The sequence below is a fragment of the Corvus kubaryi genome, unplaced genomic scaffold, assembly GCF_017639235.1.
Source record: "Corvus kubaryi isolate FWS band 111438036 unplaced genomic scaffold, C.kubaryi_AGA036_p1.0 37385, whole genome shotgun sequence".
Lineage (NCBI taxonomy): Eukaryota > Metazoa > Chordata > Aves > Passeriformes > Corvidae > Corvus > Corvus kubaryi.
This window is the reverse complement of record NW_024581127.1, coordinates 21812882-21834920: the sequence shown is the minus strand read 5'-3', so window position 1 is coordinate 21834920 and position 22039 is coordinate 21812882.

Here is a 22039-nt window from a genome sequence, read left to right as displayed (position 1 = left end):
CTTCCAGGCTGTTTTTTTCATTTAGACTGTCAGTAGAAGTGTAACAGTAAGATTTTTTTTTCCTAATTAATTACTTTTAGGGCAAGTTTTTTAAATAATTGCTAGAATCAAATTCAAACTTGTATTGACATTTTTTGTCAAGATTAGAATGAGAGATTATCTTTCTGACATGAAACAGAAACAGGACTTGAGTAACTGTTCTTGCTACTTGGGCTGCTTTCAGGCATCAACAATTTTGTGCAGTTGCGCTTTGAGTTTTCTTGTGGGTAACACGAGAATTGAGCAGTTTAACTAGAACCTTAGGTACTAACTTCAGGATTCAAGCCTACGGAAAGTTGTACAGATATTAGAGGCCCCAGAAAGATCTAGAAACTGAGCTTGTCTTAAAATTACTACACGATCTAAGAATGCCTAACCGTGACTGCTCCCTTCCTGCAAGTCCTCTCCCAACAGTGTCACATGGGCTTGAAGAATACTATCACAGTGATTCTTCATGTTTTAATGCTGGCTGAAGTGAGATGTCCTAGAAACTGAAAATACAAAGTTGATTTTACTCATCCAGCAAGTCCACTGACTTTACTGTAAATATGGCAAACCAGATTATGACTAAGGGAATGCAATGGGTTAGGTGCTTTCTTCCAAAGAGTAGTTGAAGGACATTAAGTACATACTCTTGTAACTTCAAAACTACAAGCAACTTGATGAAAGAACTTGTGCAGGAAGTTATAAGTTCCATAATAAGAATTTGGAACATCAGATTAAGTGTGGTGACACAGGGTCAGACAATTCTAGTTCAGCTGCCTAATTATGTGGGCAAATGAACCTATCAAGTTAACGCAGAGTGACAGATCTTTCAGAAGGCTATTTAAACCAGGAATCTTATGTTTTTGAATTTTTCTCAAGTGGAGTCTGTTCTCCATTGCCTGTAGTGGGAAATTAGGGCTGCTAGATGGCCAAGTGCCTAAAACTAGGTGAAGTAAATATCCTAAAGAGAAGAAATAACCAGGAAACTTTAACACTGATGGATTCATTTCAATAGAATACATTACTGTTTAACATATAATGATTTGTTCGGGGTATGATGATAGATGGAAAACTGAAATTGCAGAATGTATTTACAAAAGTGATTGACACAGACAAAGTTAGTATCAGCCATTGGTAGGATAAGACACCACCGAGGAATTGTGAGGTTCCAAAATATTTTGAGTTCAGTATAACACTCAATAAAGTGCTTTCTGACAACTTAGGCACTAGCCTTGTAAAAAATTCAGCAAACACAGGCCCAAAGCTAATCCTTTAGGAACTCAGTAACCACCATCCCTTTAGATTGTTTCTTGATCTGTCTTCCTTTAGCAAGTTTAGCATCAGAAATCTGGCAGAATATTCCTTAGATTTCTAATTCGGTTTTATACAGACTCTATCCCACCACTGACAGCCATGTAAATCAGATGTAACTCTAATGAAATCAGAAATGAAACAATGGCTTAAAACATGTGTGAGAGGAGAATCAAATCCTCTCCCTCTTCCTCCCTCCCAAGTGTCAGCTAAACAAGCTGTCAGGCTTTTAAAATAAATTCAAAGTTCAGATGTTGTGCCTTGACAGTGCCAAGATCCTATAGAACACATCTGCCCTTCATTGTGCCTGTTCAACATCCATCTGAAGGCAGAATTTAGTTTCTATACTGAACTGGGACAAAGCTACAACACTTATTAGTATGTTTGGGCACTGGAAATACATAATGAAACTGTCAGCATAATCTAAATCATGAGATAGATAATTTATCTGCTGCAACACTGAATTAAGAGTGTTCTCCCCAGTGCTCAGAATAATTCTGTGTTTTATATTCTTGTCTAAATGCTGACCACATGTTGGGCAATGTGTTTGTAGCATTTGCCCCAGTGTTTGGTTTTTGAACTGGCATACATTCACCACTCTAAGTAAAATAATCCAGGGGAAAAGCACAAAATGCCCATTAAAGAAAACAATTTCAATAACAAGCTGAGCCCCTCAGGGACTGAGCTATTACAAAAAGCAATCAGAGACTTGGAGGGTGGGATTTTGTGCTTTTATTTTTATTTAAGACATCCACAAGCCCAAGACACAAAGCCAAAAAATTGGGCATTTGGTTAAAAACCTGAAGAAAGAGAATTCATTTCTTTGTGAAGTTAACAACTACTGTAGATTAGAAAATGAGCTCATACCAAAACAGCCAACTATAGAAAAATATTCCTTTGTTCCAGAAATCCCTCTGGGATGACATTCTTTACGTATGTTAATCTCTGTTAAGTTATATGATGTTCTACTAATGAATGGAAGAAAAATGGTTAGATGGCAATGAGAGAGCAAGCCACTCAGGAGTCTTTCATTATTGAGAGCTATGCATGAAAGGCTGGTCAGCATTTCCATTAAAGCTTGCTATTTTCAGCGGTCTATGCTGAGATGTAAACAACTTCTCTAAGTGACTATTTAGGGTTTCAGTGTGAGCACACAGTCTGGTTTTACTTATTATGACTGAAAGAATTGTGATGTAAAAAGGAGAAGAAATGGTTAAACTTGGCTGAGTTTGTGTTATTTAGTTGCATAGTATTACAAGATTTGAATTCTTTACTGAAGTGCAAAAGAACGTAGTCTAAACCTGGACCTCCAACAAGAACGATGAACTTGCAGATGAAAAACATTAAAGTTAATTTTTCTGGCAGTGACTGTGGCACAGGCTTTGTGAGTTGTTTGGGGCAAGCCAGTTGACCTTTCTGTGTTTCAGTTTCTAATTTTTAATTATTGTATTGTGGTATAATGATGTGTTATATTTTCTTTTTTCCTCTTCCTTTGAACTTCCCCTTCCCCTTCTCCTTTCCCCTTTTTTGTCAATATCCCAGCTAAAAAGTCTTGATATCCAGTAGCAATGATCAGAAAGCCTGCTTTCCAACAGTCCTCAATATACTGTTTTTGAAGTCTCTTGAATGGTGAATATGCCCAGTTTCTGGACTACTTTTTTCTATGGTAAAAATGCTATTTTAAATCAGATTCCATCCTTCAATTCTGCAATGAGTGTTCTGTTTCTTTTAGATACTTAAGACCTGTATGTCTTGCTGTGGAATGATGTTGCAATGTGCTTAGACTCGTCTTGTGAATGAATCCTCATTCCAACCATTCTTTTTAAAGTATCTTCCCAGTCTTCCAGATAGTCATAAAATATATATATATATATATATAGCATCTTACTAACCATATTTTGGTAAGTTTATTAGTTTATTGTCCTGAAGAAATCCTAAACTCATGAAAACAATTAGGAAGACTGGTTCTCCTACTTGTTTTAGTCCAACAACTAAACTATCTGGTATTAGGCTCTTGGGGTAAAATTTCTACAGAAGAGCATGAAAATTATCTAGGAGACAGAGCAAAAATGTAACTAAGACACTTTAAGCTTCTTGCCTGCAGAAGTGTTTCATCCAGCTGATTGTAGGGAGAGTTTAGGTAGAATAATGTGTAGTGTAAGTGCTTGAAGATAAGTTCTGCAAATACCTCCCTAATTTCTGTTCTTAGAAAGAGACAAATCTGTGTACATTCTTTATGCTCTTGGTTGAAGAACGACTAACAGATTCAATCCATTCTTTGCCCCTGACAATGGGACACTGACATATAAATTAATCTTTTCTCTAAAGGAATGCATTTTTTCTATGTATATTGATGAATCATTAAGAAAAACTATCTGTACAGTACTCTGTTCAAATTGTCCAACCTTCAAGATCAATGAATAAGATAATTCCTGCTGTGTCTGTTTTTTACCTGTTGACCTTATCCTTCTATTCATTTGGTCTGGTGGCTGCTGAAAGGTCAGAAGAAAAGGTAAGATGATGAGTTGTCTGGTATATTTGGTCTTTTTTCAGCTGTCACATCCCATCTCCTTTTCACTGAGGTTTGTATTTTTCATTATAATTACTTCTCAGTAATGCAAACACATATGGAAAATGGGATGGGGAAGGTTGGAGGTGGGATGTGTACAAATTCATTAGTCAAGCAGCTCCTTTAAAAGAGATCATAATGGGAAAGGGATGCTCTTCTCTCTGAAAGTGGTCTTCTGTTATTTCCTTACTAGTGCAAACCTCTTAGTTAACATAAACTTAGTTTAGTGTATGCAGAAGTGAAATTTGGGAATATGATTTCCCAGCCTAATTTTTCCCTGACATTGTATATGATTGTACAAATTAAAGGATCTCCCAGTCAACAAAATCCTCAACCATTTTGAAATGTATTTTAAACTTAAAATAACTTTTTGTACTCTCTCCATCATCCTCACCCACCCGGTTTGATGTTCATAGGTAATACGTGATATCCTCTATCTCTTACGTACATCTGCCAGGCCTTCAACAGAGAAAATAAAAATATCTACAGTCATTATTATGTGTGATATGTATTGATATATGCTTTTACTTCACTGTCCTGGATCAATGAACAAAAAACTCTACTAAAGCTACATTCTGGGAAAGTTCACCAAAGCATACAAATACCAGGCGATTCACAGCTGATTCTTCATCTCCTTTCGAAAAGTGAAGTATTCTGTTTAATATGTAAGCAGAACAAATCAGTTGTCTATTATCTAATGGCTCATTTACCAATGATCCAAATGTACATCTTAATTTCCTGTATAGTTGTCTCAGCCCATTACTGTAGATAATGACTGCAAAGAAGAGAAAAGCAGTTGGCAAATCAAGATTAGTTTTTCTGAACTATTTTCAGTTTTCTGTACAGGGATCAGTTGTTCCACGCCCTTTTCTTCTCTAACGCAAGTGCTAAGACAAACTATTTTTTCCTGAAAAGACAAACTGTATTTTTTCACTTTAACAACACCAACTTTGACTCTTTCAACTGATTATTAAGTATTTTTATGAAATGATGATTTCTTTGCTTTTCTTCATTATTTTTCATTCTTTGACAAATAGGACTTATGACAAATAGGACCTGAGGATTTTCACAAATTTGTTTGAAATGAGCCTCTGTTATTAATTTGGTCTTTGTGAATGTTCATCTGAAAAAGTAATGTGATTTTAATTAATTTACTGAATTGCTTGGCATTTATAAACAGGAAATGTGTTAGAAGCAGTCATTAGGATACTTGGCTTCTCACACATAGTAGTAAAATAGTAGTCTTGCACAAAACGTACTAAGATTAGAAGATCAAGAAAGTTTCAGGGTAGTACATGTTTTACCACCCCTGTACTTCCACAGAAAAAACAATATCCATTTATCTACAGATAAACCTTCAGGTTTAATATAGTTAATTTTTTTGCGATTCAAATAAATGACGTAGATTGGATTCATGAATCTTTTCTTCATTTTGTCAGACTGTTGAGATGACACTTTCATCCTAGAATCATACTGTCGTCAGGGTTGGAAGGGACCTTTAACATCATCCAGTCCAACCATCCACCCAGTACCGCCACTGTAACCCCTAAAACACTAAACACAAACCACCCAGTGCCAGATCCAGATGCCCTTATTGAACCTTCTGCAGTTGCTCTCAGCCCACTGACCGAGTCTTTCTGGGTCTCTCTGTAGATCCTTCCTCTCCTCGAGCAGACCAACACTTCCACCGAGCTTGGTGTCACATCTAGGAATTTACTGAGGGTGCTCCCGATCCCCACATCCAGATCATCAATAAAGGTGTTAAACTGGCCCCAAAACTGAGTCCTGGGGAGCACCTCTAGTGACCTGCCACCAACTGAATTTAGCTCCATTAACCACAATTCTCTGGGCCTGGCCAGCCAGCAGGTTTTTTACCCATCAAAGAATACACCTATCCGAAACTTGAGCAGAGAGTTTTTCTAGGAAGATGCAGTGGAAGATGGTGTCAAGCACTTTAGTGAAGTCTAGATAGACCACATCCACCTACAGAAATGGGTCACCCTGTCACAGGAGAAGATCTGATTGGTCAAGCAGGACCTGCCTTTCACTTTGGCTCGGCTCGACACCCTGGTTATTCTGCATGTGCTGTGTAATGGCATTCAGGATAATCTCTTCCATAACCTTGCCTGGAACCATGGTAAGGCCTATATTTCCCTGGATCATCCTTCCAAAAATTCCTGTAGATGGATGTTACTTTTGCCAATTTCCAGTCATCTGGAATTTCTCCAGTTAACCAGGACTGCTGGTAGATACTAGAGAGTGGTTTGGCAAGTTCTTTCTCCAGTTCCCTCATAACTCTGGAGTGGATCCCATCAGGGCCCCTAGTGAATGTGTCATTGGCAAGGCAGGTCATTAACCATCTCTTCCCGGATTGTGGGGGCTTCACTCATCTCCCCATCATCAACTTCCAGCTCAGGGAGCTGGGTATCCTGAGGACAACTGCTCTTGGTATTGAAGACTGAGGCAAAAAAAGCATTAAGTACCTGTGCTTTTTCCTCATCCACTATTCTACTATGCATTCAACAGATGATGAAGGCCTTGTCTCTCCTTTTGCTGCCAATATATTTATAGAAACTTTTTTGGTTTTAACTGTAGTGACCAAATCAAGTTCTAATTGGGCTTTGGCCATGCTAATCTTCTCCTTACATGACCTCACCACATATTTATAGTCCTCCCAAGACACCTGACCCTCCTTCCAGAGATGATAAAATCTCCTTTTTGCCTTAAGATCCAGCCTAAGTTTTCTGTTTAACCAGGCTGGTCTTTTTCCCTAATGACTTGTCTCCTGTAGTGATGTGTGCAGTTCTCTGTCCTGTGGAGTAGATCGAGTATATCCATATGAATATTCTTTATCCTATATAAGGCTGAATTCCAGCAGATTCTGAATTCTGATTCCAGCAGAATCTCTGTAGGTCAAGGTTAAAAGAAGTACTATTAATGCTCAAAGCAACAAGGAAATATTCTACCCATTCAGTTAGATTATTAAATTACATAGCAATAAGACACATACCATAAAATCATAGAATCAATTATAGAATCATGGAATGCTTTGGTTTTGAAGGGATCTTTAAAACCATCTAGTTCCAGCCCCACTGTGGTAAGCAGAGACATCTTCAACTAGATCAGGTTGCTCAGAGCCCTGTCCAGCCTTACCTTGAGTGTTTCCAGGGATGAGGCATCTACCACCTCTCTGGGCAGCCTGTGACAGTGTTTCAGCTCCTTCACTGAAAAAAATTTCTTCCTTATATCTAATGTCAATCTACCCTGTGTTAGTTCAAAACAATTACCATTTGTACTATCCTTACAGGCCCTACTAAAATGCTCTTTTCCGTCTTTCTCATAAGTTGCCTTTAAGTATTGACAGCTTCCCTAGAGACAGTCTTTTCTACTCCTGGATATCTATTCCTGAACAGTCTTGATGTTAAAACCTCACAGGGTCAAAAGGTCTGTTTCACACTTTCAATAGTCTCAGGTATTGTGATTCCTTTGTTGAATGAAAAAATAGCAAAGGCAGGTAGGTTCATCATGTCTTAACTTCTTATTAATAATTAGCTAAACTGCTATGAAACTCTGTTCAGGAAATCTCTGTGTGCTGAAAGGAGGTTTTCTCCTTCTAGAACCTATAGCATATGAAGTACCTGTGTGTGTGTTACTTGTGTACACTCAAAAAAATTCTTGAGGATGAAGCTAACTTAACACATATGCAGTACAAATACTTAGGGAGACAAGATTGTTGCTAAAAGAACCAAAGGAGAATATTTAAAATATTTAAGTTAAATTGATGTGGTAACTATCACATGAACTGAACAATGAATGGATCTCCACTAGATGGAAGAACAGACTTCAATCAAACATGCATTGATGTGTCTTCCAGGTTAGTCAATTCTGCCATAGGTTATCTTGCTCATATGATACATAATAAAAGAAACATATTAAGCTAACAAAGACAGCAAAAAGCTGCCACTTTCAGATCAGTTGACAACAGCTTACAATTGGATACAATTGTGGAACTTACTACATTAGAAGTTCTTGGGTGCTTTTCTTTAAATATACATAGATAAATTTGATTTTTTAAGTTTACCTGGTTTATAATGCATCTCTAAATGATTCAGACATATTTTCAGCTTCTTGTCTGGAATGGCTTAAGCAAAACATGTATCTGCAGTTCCTCAGACAGAAAAAATGGAATCGGCCCCCAATATAAGCCAGTCTCTTGTTTTGTTTGTGTTTAGGAATCTCCGTATTTCATCACAGGAGTCTGGGATTCTAGTATGGTCAATAGAATTTGTTGATTCACTTCATCTCTTCACTGAGATATAACACTTAATAGATATTGACATTTCTTAGGACTGAAGTACCTGGTCTGATTCATAAAAGTAATCTTCACTTATTTTGAGTCAGTGCCTGTCTTTTTCAGACAACTAAAAGCAGACATTGCAGACTCAGGCCTCTGTTTGATTTACAAACATGAGTTTGATTTGCATGAATGAGTTTGATTTACAGCCCTTTAAAGAGCTTGGGTTGATGTAGTGGCAAAGCTATACAGACTTTAAGCAGAAGAATTATAAACCTGGGATTCTATAGTTATAAGTAAGAAAATGTATTGGGTGATAAGGTGAAGGGTTTTTAAGTATAGTAATGTGATTTTATAGTCTAAGTTAAGAATTTAGATGTTACAATAGAAGTATATGTGTGTACATGAGCTAACAAGTTATTGGTTGTGGAACAGATGCAATGCAGTAAGAAGTACCAAAGGTGATAGGTTATAGAGTCAAAACAAAGTTTCGTGTTAATTGCTTATTGGATCAAAAAGTTATGAATCGCGATGTAACTCTGAAACCCGTGACTGTCTGCAGTTACGGTGAGGTGTTACTAAATCACGGCCTTTGAGACTGATGTCTTGTTGATTTTTAAGTAATAAATTGTGATAACTGTGGCTGTCCCATCTCTTGGATAAAGCTCCAATGACATGTGATATGCCTGTGAATAATCCTGGCATGTTTTTTTTTTGCCTTGCGGTGCCACTCTAGGCCTAGCGGAAGTGAGGATGGTAGCTTCATCTTGAGCAGTAGAAGGAAAAGAAGCATTTGGGATTGTGCCATTTCCCTCTTTATTCTTAACAGTATTCTGCAAAAGACATAAAAATTCTTCTTGTTCACTGTATGATTGTGTTCTCTGAGGAATTAGCAGCGATTGACATAGCATGTAAATTACAGATAATGAAGTACATATGCATAGACACTATTTGAAGTGCCCAAATTTAATTTCTGTGTAAAATAATGATATGTTCTCTTGAAAATTGATCTGTTATATGGAAATTAAGGAAGAAAATTAATTATGACATCTTTATAAATTAATCAATGTACCTATTCAGTGATAATATATAATAGATGCCCAATTCGAAGTATCTTCAGGACACATAAAAGTAATGAAAATAGCATCAAAATGTAAAGTTATGTACAATAATCATGTGAACCATTTTGTTTTGTAGTCTACCAGATGCTCAGAGTAAAAAAAGATAAATCAATAAATTAAATCAACAAGAGAAGAAAGATCCTCTTATGGCTGAGGCAATGGATTGAAAGTCAGGAAATTTGATTTCAATTTTCGACTCTGTCACAGGCTTCCTGTGTGACCTTAGGTAAGTTATGTTTTCTCTCCAGACGTTGGCTTTTCATCAATTTAGAGGAAAGAGTGATATTCTCTCTTCTGAACTGTTCTCTCTTGGGGTTTTTTTTAAGTATTGTAATCTACAGTATGTGCAATGTTACCCTGAAAACTGCATTAAACACTTCACATTTTAATTTTTAAGGTCTCAGCTTACAGTACCTGGGGTTGGAGGCTGAAAGGCTGAGTATGCCTTTTGAACAAGCCCCAAGGCAGCAGCCACTTTCAAAGTCAGCATTTTATTGATGCAAGCCTATGGTAAGTGCCGGTCTTGGATAGATTTTCAGGCAGGTAGGTAGACAAGCTGAACTGGCACTAACTCTTGTGTATGTGCATGTAGAGCCCTCTTGTAGCCTTGGTACTGTGGTAGCCACGTTGATCTGGCTGAACCTTTTCCCATACACACTGCAGGGCCTTGCAGAAGCTTCCACGTGACTGACATCAAACAGGTCTGTTAGTTGCGGTCCTCCATCAACTGTGTAGTCATATGTTACCTAAATATTGGTGTCTTGTTTTCTTCAGGAACCTCTGGACACTGAACTAATACAAAGAACACAGTGAAATTATGAAAGTTCTGAAGGAAAAATAATCATTAACAGTAATTTCTTCTGTAATGCTTACAAGCATACAGATAATGATTATCTAGATACACAAAATCACTCACTTCTATTGTGACACGCATGCTAAGTTGGTCATTGTCAAATATTTCCCTACAAGAATTAGACAAAAATGTTTGAATGAAAACCATTTCTCTTTTTAATAAATATGAGTGGCTGTGTTAATATTTTATTATAAGTAATTATTGTAATGTGATAATCTATCAGGATATCCTTTTTATCTTTTGGTTTTGCATGCATTGGGAATAATAAGCGATGTTTCTGAGAAGGCAATCAGAACATTATATTTTAATTCTGTTACGGTTTTTACTTTAGATTTCCTATTTTGAGACATTTTATTTTACAAATATGATCTTCTTTAAAAACATGACTAATGCCCCAATTCTATAACAGTAAAGTGCCTTTGAATTTTCTTTAAACTAAGCATATTTTTAGCAATGTGCACAAAATTTCATGGTGTGTTACTGTGTGCTTTTTTACAGAGACACACGCACACACACTTCAACAGTTTCAGTAAATATAGCTCTTTATTTCTCTCTTTCACTGCAAACTCTCTTCTTCTCTAAAAATCTTGCACTTGTCAGATTACATGTGAATATCACTGAAGAGAGGAATTTAAACTGAAAACAAAACCACTACTATCCCATAACAATCATGAATCAAGATTATTTTCCGTTTTGAAAACATAGAACATTCATCCCTCACAGTGGCAGATGTTTTAAAATAAACAGAAAATGATATTTTAAAAATCGATTCTCTTCATCGAATCTCCAAACAAATTGTGTTTTCCCTTTGTGGGATTTACACATATATCTGTACTTAGGCTTGTTATCTAGTCTCCTTGTTTAGACAGACATCCCACTCTGAAGGTGTGATTTATCTCATCTAAAATCAACGTTATGTTAACTGTGTTTCTCTCCATAATGAAGAATTTCTTCTCATAATGTAGAATATTACCAAGTGTAAAAAAGATGTAACTCAATACTTGCAGTGAATCCAGATACTTGCAGATTTTACAGATTACTACTTAAAATAAATCTTTTAAACTATTTAAGCAACACATCAGCTTTGATAGTTGGCAACTTGTGTCCTTCACACTTGCTGAAATGTGGCCGAGATGGTGATCAACCTCTGTATGGGGCAAGTCCATGGCAATGTCCAGTGCAAAGCAAATGCATCCTCAGCTTTGTCAAATCAACAAGGGCCTTATGTTTCCTTCATGGCTCAGAAACTACATGATACCATAGCTAAGCCATGGAGAGTCATGAGAAATAAAAGGTCCCTCTCAAGGATTCAAGGATCATCACATATTGTAAAATGTAGTAAAGGTAGAGAAAATTTACTTTCAGTCCAGATCTAACGTACAGATCTGCTATTTAAATGTTCTTTATTTATAGCATAAATATTCATGACACTGTTGCACTATAATTTTTTCTCTCTTATTTTTTTTACCTCCAGCCTTCAAGTGAATGAATTGTTAAGAGCTCATTGAAATTGTAATATTTCTTAATTAGCTTTATAATGTTCAACGAGAATTTTTCACAGATACACAGAGTCCCTTAAGGTCAAAGGAACCATTATATCCACTGGGTTGACTTGAATAATGCAAACTGTTGAACCACATCAAGTTCTCTTACAGTGAGCTCTCTAAACTTTTTATGACTACCACTTGTTCCATACAGACATATTTTGTATTTTGACACATCTTGGTTTGATTAAACAGAAATGGACAATCTGCAACTTTTCTTGGTACAAGTGTGTTCACACAATGAATTTTCCTTGCAGTTAAAAATGTGTGCTATTCTTGCTGTAGCCAAGCTCTTAAAGTTTATTTCAACTTCCCTAAAGTTAACTCCACCTTCTATTTCATTTTCTTTTTAAGGATACTTAGAACTTTGCTAAACAAATTCCTATGGGGTTGCAATTTCCATGATTTTTTGCAGCCTAATGTTTAGTTTGCTCATTGGAGAAAATCACAAAGAAAATTGTTTAATTGGAGTCTGACTTATGGCCCTGAAAAAAAAAAAAAATAAAGTCTTTTTCCTAATTTTTTAATAGTATCAATGGCTGAAAACTGCAGTCTAAGGATGTGAAATTTTATGTAGTTGCTTGAGATCAAAGTAGGAAGATGTGTTTAGAGGAAGACATTTGCACAGCTCTGAGGTCAAATATTTACAATCAGAATTTTTTTAATTAAGTGAAAGTTAGTAACATACACTGGACCCCATTCTGTCAGGGTTCAGCTCTCGCACCTCTTAGTACTTCAGTGTCACCATGATGGATCATTTGACGGATCAGAAAAATGCAGTGTTATGCTTTTGTCTTTATTACTCCTGAGAAATATAACATGAAAAGTTGGTATTTTTCTATTCATAAGCTGAATTCTCAGTGACTGGTTCCTTTCATAATGAAGCTTTTTAACCTAATGAAGTGCTAGTCACTGGAAAAGAGTATAGCCCAAGATAAATTAGTAACTTCACCAAATCATCACAGTGACCACAGTGCTGTAGGTAGTATGGGACAGAGGAAGGCTTTGAGAGAACACCAGCTCTGTTGGAATTTATCACTCCCACGAGCTTCAGAACCAGCTGACTCTGGAAAAAATATGGTTCTTGTTTCACCAGCCCCTACAGCTAGTTATTATTCAGATGAATACAAAAAATGTGGCAAGTTTATTAGCACTCCAAAATCTGTAAAGGAATGATTTAAGACAACTCTTTCAGATGAAAGTAGTCTGTGGTCTGTGCATCCTGTGCATCCCCAAAGCCAGGTAAGGCAAGCACAGAACATCCAGAGGAAACAAAAAAAACAACCCCACAACAACAAGAAAACAACAACAACAACAAAACCAAATTAAAAAAACCAAAACAAAAGAACAGAAAAAAAAGAAAAAAAGAAAAAAAAAGGAAAAAAGAGAGAAAAAGCACAATTTTTGGTTTCGAAATGGTGCAACAGCTTTTCACCTATAGTTCAATTGGCATATATTATAGAGATGAAGGACTTGTTCACTTTCTTGCTCTCACTTTCTTGCTCTCACTTTCTTGCTCTCACTTTCTCCTCTGCATTTACTATCTATAAGATAATCTAGTGTGGAATTGTGTTCATTAAAAGTCAAATTTCATATTTTTATTACAAAGGTGCTAGGAGCTTTGGGTCATAATGAAAGAGGGTTTAGAGAAACCTTTATGCAGGAGTGGTAAATCACGGGAAAAACTGTCTTGCTTATTTAACAAATCTGAGAGGGGAGAAAAGACTCTGGGATCAGGAAGCTCTCATCTTATCTGTAATGCTGACTTCATAGTCCCAAACAAAAATTGGATGCTCAAAGAAATACAATGAAATTTTCTTTGTCATTCTAAGTCCTACTCAAACTATCTGGGCTGGGAATCACTATGACTTAGTATTCTTTCTCACTTCTTATAGAAGAAACCAATGCCACTTATCAAACTGATATCCTTGCAACACACAAAAAGTCACCAAAAGCTTAGGAGCTGAATTCTGAAAATGCCTCTTGCCTTGCTATGATAGTGAACTGCTCATCACTGTGGCTCATTATTTTGTTTTTGAAAAAGGAAATAGAGCAGTATGTAAGCATGCCAAAATTAGTATCGGTGTGAAATTTTCCATAGGGAATAAGAGAGACTTTGTAGAAAGCCTGTAGTTTATTTATACCTTCCTTGAGCTTTAATTTTGCTTGGATTCTGGAAAGCTGCACTGCATTTTTAGTCCTCTGTCATAAGGCTAATGTGAAGATTAATCATTGAATGTTTCCAAATGGTTTGCCAATCAGTGATAACTATCACTGTAATTTATGATAATGGAACACCAAACCCTTTTTTTATTAGTAGCAGAAAATTTGAAAGGTCAGTATCAGCCTAGGCTTGGCATAGAGTTCAAATTTTCTGTAAAAAACCCAACAAATCTACAACCCAAAACAAGTAAAATTTAATCAAATAAAGGGAATAGTAATCAGAAACTTTGAATACAAATGTTTTCTTTCTTTGGAGGAAAACTCAGTTCGTTCATTTTACATTTTAAACATTCCCTTACAGTGATATGAATTCAGAGCAACACCATTGTTCTTGCATGCCATCTAAGAAATTAAATGGACTGGAAGAGTAATACCACACTACATTATTTTGCGTGGGAAATACAAAAGGTCATGTGATAAAATGGGCTTCAACAGTGTGACTAGGGATACTGAACTAGGACCTGGAAAACAGATGTGGTTGGAAAAATTATTCCAGTTATACTAACACAAAGGTTTGTGGGTTTTTTGCTTGGTGATTTGGGGTTTTTCTTGTCTTTTTCTCTTTTCATTGATTAGAAACCTGAAAAAAACTGTATGGGTATACTCAATTGTCTAAATACTTTCCTCTGCATGCCTTTTTGGTTGGTCCTTCATGATTCACAGACCACTGATGCACTGTCCATTGCAGATGGGCAGTTTTGCAGTTTTATTACCATAAGAGAATTAGTATTTCATTTCTGTCTGCTATGCTGAGAGGTATGTCTAAATTGGTAACATTTAGAAAATGAAAATATCTCATCTGCAGGCTTTTTTTTCTGCTTGAGTCAAAATTCTTTGTCATACTTCTCTCTGTCAGTCGGTTTATGCCTTTACATACAAATGTGAATAGACAAGGAGTTGAGTACAGAATCCGTTGTAAAAACAGGTTCTAGCCTTAAAAAAATTCTGTTGACAATTTCTTATAACCAGGGTGTGAAGCGATTGTGGAATGCTAAATACTTGTAAAGCTTCTACTACAGACACGTTTATTTATTATGTTAGAAGGTTAATCACACCTGCCTGACACCTGGCTTTCTGCCTGCCTATGTAAGCTTTCAGGGGTTTCCTTGGGCTTGCCAGCAGAAACTCACTACTTTGGTCTATCTGTGAGGAGAACCTCACTGCTTGATTTTACTGATGCTATCCCCAGACATAAGAACCATGAAATTATGGTGTATTGAGCAGACGAGGAAGAGATGTGGCTCTTGTCCAAGCTGGTCATGAGGAAAGCAGTTAGAGAATTCTGACTCTGTGGCTCCTTGCAGTTTGCTTGGATTACACTTTGGACAAGAAATATAATAATAATAATGATGATAACAACAACAGTGTCAACAGCAACAACTTAATTTAGCCATTTTTCCCCTAAGAAGAAGGAAGTTATCAATAGATAGTTCAGTGTAGCCACACACATAAAAGACCTCTATATAGTTTTTTCCTGTTGAATGTTGAGAGATGCATTCCATTATCTGCAATGCTCTCAAAAAACTTTAGTCTTCACACATCTCAGCCTTGATTATGTCTTTGATGATATTCAAATTCTAATATCTAAAGCTTTTATAGTCTGCTAGTGATACAGATAACGAATGAGTTTGATCACAATCAAGGAAGCTCTAGTGGCTTCCTTGTTATGGCTGTGTAGCTTGTGATGAGAGGTCTCTAAACATCCCAACAATTTCTCCTATCATTGTAAAGTGGCATCTAGAGCTTCCATATGCTAACTCACTCTCACCTGTTCCCCCTTTAGTCCATTAACACAATCATCTCCCATGCAGCCCACATGACTGCAGGTGTTACGTTAACAGGTCAGTAGAAAGGAGTAGTCAGAAAAGTAATGTAAACCACCTAAACTGAAAATTAAGAGACTATGTATTTAATATACTTTTCCATTTTGTGCCTGCTGCTTCTTTTTTGTCTTCATTAATCATCACTATTAATACCATGAACTGTATATAAATATGTATCTCAAAATAGTCACAAGAAAGAAAATTATGTCTCCTTCAGTTATAAATATGGGTTTTATGTATGCTAACATGTGCAATATCTTTGAAAGTCAGTCTCCTCATTCATAAGGTGGACGTAATTTTCCTTGGCTTTTTGAAGGTTAATTTTTTTACTGTTTACACATTACATTAAAGAATGAAACCTTAACATGGGTATTGCTAGTGTTATTATTGCATCAAAATAATTATACATGAAGAGTAATATAGTGCCTCCTAAAGTTAAAACAGTTTCATATGAAAGCTTTTACTGCAGGTTGCTTGGTCTCTTGCATCATATAAGGAGCTAGACCTTTTAGCATAAGGGAAAAATTAGCATAAGGGATAAAAAATAAACTGGTCTACTTTTATAAGCTATAAGCATTACAGTACAAGTACATTACAAGTACATTGACATGGTACTCTATATCCGGAAAAAAATTACAGATTTAGTCAAAATTTCCAGGCTACTGAATCCAATAAAAAGTAAAGTTCTGTGAAAAATTGAACAATGAACTTTTTTGCTAGTGACAATTTGTGACATTTGCTGTAAGAGAGATGTGCATTTCTCTCCTTAACACCTGCTACTTTTCATCGTAGTCATCCCACCCAAGGTTTGGTTTTTCCGCCATACCTCATGATGTTCATCTTCTAATTTCCTCACTACTTTTACTCTGAATAATTGTAGTTACTCTGCTTAGTTCCTGAAGACTGGATAAATAACTCTATGATGGAACTTAAATAATATACTTTTTGTATATATGACGCATTTCATTTTTAGAATATTATATTGTGGTCTTTTACTGGATTCATGTGAAAATGCAGATTCCTGGCAATATTTAGCCACATGAACTATATTTTTCTAAATTCTGAATAAATCTGCAGAAATTTTTTTCTTAGCTAATCCTTTAATTCTTACATGATTAGCCTCCTTTGGGGGCTAAATTACCTTTTTTTTTTTTTTCCAGAAAGTTTAATAGCAAATGGATAAGATGCTTTTTTAAAGAAAAAAATTCTGCATTCTATAGCTTTGCCTACTTGCAAGCCAGGGTTATACGATTATCTTAAATTATGAAAAGATAATACACATGAAAGAGAATGACCCTCTCTATAGTCTGTTTGACAAGATTTTGTTCATAGTTCAATGCATAGGAAGATACTTCTGTCTTAGCATGCAAAACTGGAAAAAGTAGCTTGCTAATTCATAGACTATAGCTGTAAGCTATTTTTAAGGGGCTGGATAAAGAATAGGGGTGGTCTTGCCATATATTCACCCTTTTACAAGAATCCATGTTAGTGTTGCCTTTGGAAAAAAAAAACCCCTGCAAAATATTCAACCTGTCCCCCATTAGAGGATTTTTAAGGCCACAAAACCCCAGAGAATCCTTCAGCTTTCTTCCTGTCACTATAAATTCCAATCTCATATCTAAATCTCACTCTGGAGAAATTCTTACTTTATGCTGCATCATATTTGTCATATTTGTACAGCAAATAACCAGTATCATTCTAATTCTGAACTTGGATGATTCTTGACAAATGCAGCAACACACTCAGAAATTTCACAGGCAGCAGTAGGATTAGTCCAAGCTGCTGAAGGAAGATGAAATTAAATGAGAAAAGTTGTGGAAGAAATGCAGCAGGGAAGTTCAGTCAAAATGCATTACTAAATTCAGAAAAGTAGATGAAGGTTGACACTAGAAGTTTCCTGCTGTCATTTTCTCTTCAGAGGATGAAATGGAAGACTCCAGCATGGATCAAACTCAAACTGCAGAGTTACACATACTGGTGTTTTATAATGGCTTCCTTACTCTCCATCTTTTTCACCTCTCTCCCTTTAGTTTTAAGAGACTTTTACTGGCCTTTACGATGGCATGAGCCAGGATATTCTACCGAAAGCAAATGTTTCATATTAGAAATCTGAGCCCCAAGTCATTTTGAAGCCAAAACTGTACTCCTACTACAGGTGTTCTTTCTAGGTTGTATGTCCTTTTAAGGTCTCTCTCTTAGTCCCAGGTGCTATACTGAAAGTGACACTCCACAAATACGGGATTACCTTTGATTGCCCCTGCACCTTTGAACTGCCTGGACAGTAACTGCAAAAAGCACAAGAAGGTACATAGATTCATGGGACTGTCAGTCCTGTTATACTGCAGTCCAAAATGGCTTTTGCAATTAACCTTAGTTATCCATCTATTTAATCTTTTCAGCATTCAATGTTGAAATTTATTTATTTCCAATATTAGATTTGCCATCAGTATTAAGACTATTTTTTTTTCATCATCCTGAGTCAGTTTCTTTTCTGAAACACCATTTCTTTCTGATATTCCTAGAAATGAATGATGTATGAGTATTGGATGCTAAAATGTAACAAGAAATGATGCACACCTGGATGCAAAGGTAATAAATGCACATCATTGGGACAGATGAGAAGCAGATGTTAAAGTTCCTGTGGGATTTTTTTTTGTCAGCTAAGGAATAAAATCTGACTGTAATATGTTCATATTATTTTTGGCTAGTTCATTTGTTATGTGATGTTGATCTGAATTGATGTTTCCAAACAGACCATTCACATTGTCAATAACTCAGATTCCAGTGAGCTCCTTGGTATGCCAGACTGCATATGCTAACATTTAATGCCAGACTGAACTTGCTGTGCTATTCAGCAGGATGAATCACCATAAGGGAGGGTGGCTCCCCAGGTGTATTGTGCCATATGTTTCATGGTGTAGTGAATAAAGAATACACAGTCTTTGACTTGCATCTTACTGTGTAACTTCTACCATCTTCCTCGGCCTAGGTTCTGGGAACTCCTTTGATAGTAAATGTGTTGCTTCAGCATAAATAAATGACACTGCACCTACTGCAGCAAATACCAGTGATGTTTCCACTGAAAATCTCAAATTCACATTGCTGGGAGAAGGCAAGGTATGCATTTACAAAATCAAGATAAAAAAGAGGGTAAGAGAAACTATAATATAATGCATGCAAAGGTCAGTATCCATGGAACTCAGCCGATCAACTTAGACATCCTGAGGTCCATCATAGGTCCAAAAATGTTTTTAAGTATTTCTGTTCATCAAAAATCTTTGTTTAGCTCTCTTGAAGAAAAACCATGATAGATTTCACTTTACTACATAATGTACATATCCGAAATTAAGTTTATTTCTCTTATGCACTTTTCCCTTTGGAGGGGGAAAGAAGATATTTTTTGTCTCTAGTGCCTAAATATTCATGTTGCCACATAGGCACACTGATGTCACTGTTATCTCTACCTCCACTGAAAGTAATTAATTTTCTAAAATTTCCTTTTTATAACAAATTACTGGTTCCTTCAACAAACAGGTGGGGATAAACAATTATTTATATCTGATAAACCGCCATGAATGGGTATATTTAAGATTAAATATTATGACAGACTGGTGTAACACAACTGTTTATGCCTTCTCTTGACCACTAATTGGACAAGAATTGGAACAGTTGGAGAGCAGCCCACCTCTAGCCAACATCTACTTTTGTAAAATAGCCGCATGTTGCATTTTCCCCCTTTTTTATTACTATTATCACCTCAATTTAAAAAAATTAAATAGAATTAAAGATTTAACACAAATCAACAAAATGGAGATAGTTAATCTAAACTATGCCTTCTTTAAAATTATGCAGATGCCCCTTTTTGTAAAACTTTTTGCCTCCTATTGTGTTCTGCCATTTGTTGTATTTCAAGCAGGTATCCAGCAGTGACAGGCACCAGTCTCTTCTCTGTTAAGGGATACTTTTAAATCTCTTCCTTTTAATTTGATTTTAATGCAATATTGGAATGACTGTATCTTTTAAACTTTCAGCCAGAAGCCCCAAATAGAGGTATACTGCTGTATGTCTGAAATTATAAATGTCCCCCTGCTTTCAAAAAAGGTGGTGCCAAGCTGTAGACAGGCTCTGCTTTGCTCAATTATCAGTTCTGTCTGGGTAAGCTGCTGGTTCGTTTTAGAAATTATTTGCCCTTCTGTACTCTTTTCTTTCTCCTCTGCCTTCAGTGACAAAGAAACTGTCCCTTACCCTGTTTACATGTAACCTCCAGAAATAAGATGCTCAGCTTGATTCCTTCTGGTGCCTTTTTGAGAATAATGACATGACATGGAGTATAATTTTTACTGTATGTCATATTCTGTAGAACTTGTTGTTATACTGTGTATTTGGCATCAACTACAAGAAGACATAAATAAAAACCAACTGTCCTATGATTCAGTTCAGGCTGCATTGACTGGGACAACTGATTCCCATGATTCATATCTTCCCAGTTAATCTATTATTTAAATGTTAGTGTAAACACTTTGAAATTCTTTCATAATTCTCTGCTCCCCACAAGAATGTGCCTAACAAACACTGCTGGTGGAGTGTCCTGATTGATGGTCCTTCCCCTAGAGATAGTAGAATTACAGTCACACTCATTCCAGTAGAAGAGCCAGAGCAAGTATGTTTGAAATTACCACTGCATTTCACCTTCCAGTATTTTCTCATATGAAGATGATTCCTGAAAAAAGCTTGTTTTCTCTGAGGACCAGATGCTTTCAAAGTGATGGCTGGATTCAAATAAATAAACAAGTGTCTTTGTGAAGGATATTCATCTTTCATGCAGAGAAACCTAAAGCCTAGAGTTCTTGTAAGTGTCACTCACATCCTGAGCATGGCTTACTTATCAGTGAATGCAAGATTTTTGGCAGGCTTAAATGCCAGCGCAATTTTTTTTACAGAACAAATCTTCAGAACACGGCACTTACATCAAGCAAGTCTCACCTAAGAAGTCATACTTTTTTACTCAGTGCCTAGATGCAATCCAAGGCAATATTTACTTTTGCTAATTTAATGTTCTGAAGCTGTAAATGCAATGTCAGTTAATATTATGTTCTCTCCTAAAATTGTGGTGTTGATAGAAAACATTGTGCAATACAAGTCATTAGCAGATCCTGCCTATGAGGCGGGATACAAATAATAGAGGTAAGCAAATATCCCTTGATTCTTTGCAGTTAGGAGATACTGTTGGTATTTAGATCTATCTATCCAAGTATAAGCCTGCACTGGTAGTTTTCCAAGTTCCACATATCTAAAATCCAAGGGCTAGTTTAGTACACTGATGCAATTAGATGCCCAAAGTCAACCAAGATTTTTACAGGGCTTAAAAGAGTTTTAAAATAAGCCTGCAAAAGCTGCACTGCTTTACTAAGCTGCTTTTCTGAACAAGTTTATATTGCTACACTGTATCATTTGTTTGATCCCAAGAATGTTGTTTTCTTCAAGGAGTTTCTAAGACTGGGTATCACCTACAGCCATCATCTCAAACTTTTATTTCTATTACCTATTATTCATTTTACATTTAATATCTTTGCAAAATTGTCTGATCTGTTCCCATTTGTGTCCTTATTGTCCCTTGACTGCCCTGCTTCCTTTTCATCTTTTCATTTTCCTTAAAAGCAGTGGTTGATCTTCCTCAGTCTTTTAATGATTTTGGTTCTTTCCTTCATCTCTTCCCCTTGCTTGACATGCAAAGCCGCTATGAGGAAAGTACTGTGTGAATTGCCAAGTGTTCCTTAGCACTCAGATAGTGATATGTTTCCTGCTTACTGGCTGGCATGACCAAAGTTTCCTTGGCCAAGTACCTGTAATTTCTGGTTTCTTTTACTGTTTTTCATTTTCTTTTCTTCTTATCAACACAGATCAGATTAAATTGGGCCATTCAATAGATTATTACGCAGAGTTTTATCCGGCGAGAACCACCCTCTTAGCTCCACTCACATTCACCTTCTGTGGTGCTAGAATTACTTGAACAAAACCTTTTCTGACTTTTCAAACCTTGTGTGAGAGTAGATGTATAGATATAGAGGTCTGTGGATATGAACAGTACTAGTGCAGCTGTAGAGGGGGAGAAGAGGAAAGAGGAACACAGAATATGCTTTTCGTTCTTTGTAGGTCTGCATACTGCAGGTTTACCGCTCAAATTACAGCTGTAACTTTCATGTTGTCTGTCTTTCTTTCTTTCTTCCTTCCTTTCTTTCTTTCTTTCTTTCTTTCTTTCTTTCTTTCTTTCTTTCTT